The sequence below is a fragment of the Hermetia illucens genome, chromosome 6, assembly GCF_905115235.1.
Source record: "Hermetia illucens chromosome 6, iHerIll2.2.curated.20191125, whole genome shotgun sequence".
Classification (NCBI taxonomy): Eukaryota; Metazoa; Arthropoda; class Insecta; order Diptera; family Stratiomyidae; genus Hermetia; species Hermetia illucens.
Genome location: NC_051854.1, coordinates 24,979,643 through 24,981,078, shown reverse-complemented (window position 1 = coordinate 24,981,078; position 1,436 = coordinate 24,979,643).

Here is a 1,436-nt window from a genome sequence, read left to right as displayed (position 1 = left end):
ATTTACAAGAATGCCAACCGGGAAACATTACAAAGACCTTTACGATAAACTGTACACTCGGGACAGAGATATACATCGATGTGTCTCAAGCCGACACCAACGCGCACACGATATCGAACGCTTCTGTTGCGTTAATGACAAGAACGGTACTTTACTTACCGACCGACGAGCAGCGACGGATAGATGACGAAAATATTTCGAGCAGATTTCAACTGAAGAATTATTTTATCCTCCACTACAAGCATTGCCGACATTTGGATCAATTCCACCTGACAGAAGTCGAGGAAGCAGTAAAACAAATTAAATCGCATCTGAGCTCTGGGAAGCGAAGAATTGTGACCCAACACGATGGCTCAGTGAATTCTTCAATCGGGTTATTCAGGAAGGTAGAACACCGTCTGACTGGCAAGAAATTACCACAGTTCCAGTATAGAAATAGAAAGGTAGCCCAGCAGAATGTTCAAATTACCATCCGATCCGGTTTGTGTCCTATACCATGAAGACTTTGAATGCATTCTTGGCAACCGTATTCACGAAATCATGAATCAAGCTGGATTTATCAAGAACTGCAGAACTAATGACGCAATACACGAGGCGGGGTTACTCATGAAGAAACTCCATGAGAGGCATCTGGATGTAGAGGAAGCTCACATGAACTCATTTGGTATGCTCTACGACAACACTTAGTGCCGAAACAACTCGTGCGCTTGCCCAACTACTCTACCATAATCCGAAAAGTAAAGTGTTCCAAGTGTATCAAAACCGGTTCGTTTTTGTGTTGTTGTTCATCAAGGAAGCGCCCTCTCACCACTCCGCTTTGTTCTGGTTATGGACACTGTCACAAGAGGCATCCAACGTCCAGCACCCTATACCCTGCTTTATGCAGTGACCTGCCCAGAACTGAGCGATTTAACTATCTCGGGTCAATGATATCAGCTAATGGAGAACTGCGTTATGAATATGCTTCACGCACTAGCATAACCTGTAGTTCTTTATCAACGAACGAAATCCAAAATTTACCGCAGTGTCTTGTGCTCCTGTCGCCCTCTATAGTAATGATTATGAAAGACAATGAAGCGCACTTTACGGTAATGGAGACGAAGATGTTACTTTGGTCCAGTGGCATAGCACGCCATGATCATGCTGAGATTGGATGCGGAAACACTCCACTAATTAAGACAACGAAGTCCGCATCAAATTTGAAAATCATATTACCCATTCTTCAATTATCAATAAAATAAAAATTATTTGTAATATGACTCACCCCAGATTGGTTCCTGGTTTCTTGAAATTTCATATTTGTACTATGTTGATTGGTGGCTTGAACAAAGGAATTTATCGGGGCACATTCCATTATCCATCACACTCGCTCATCAAGTAAATGTTCATTCACATAACACGCCAAAATGACTAGAAAATTTTATGGCAAAGCTAAC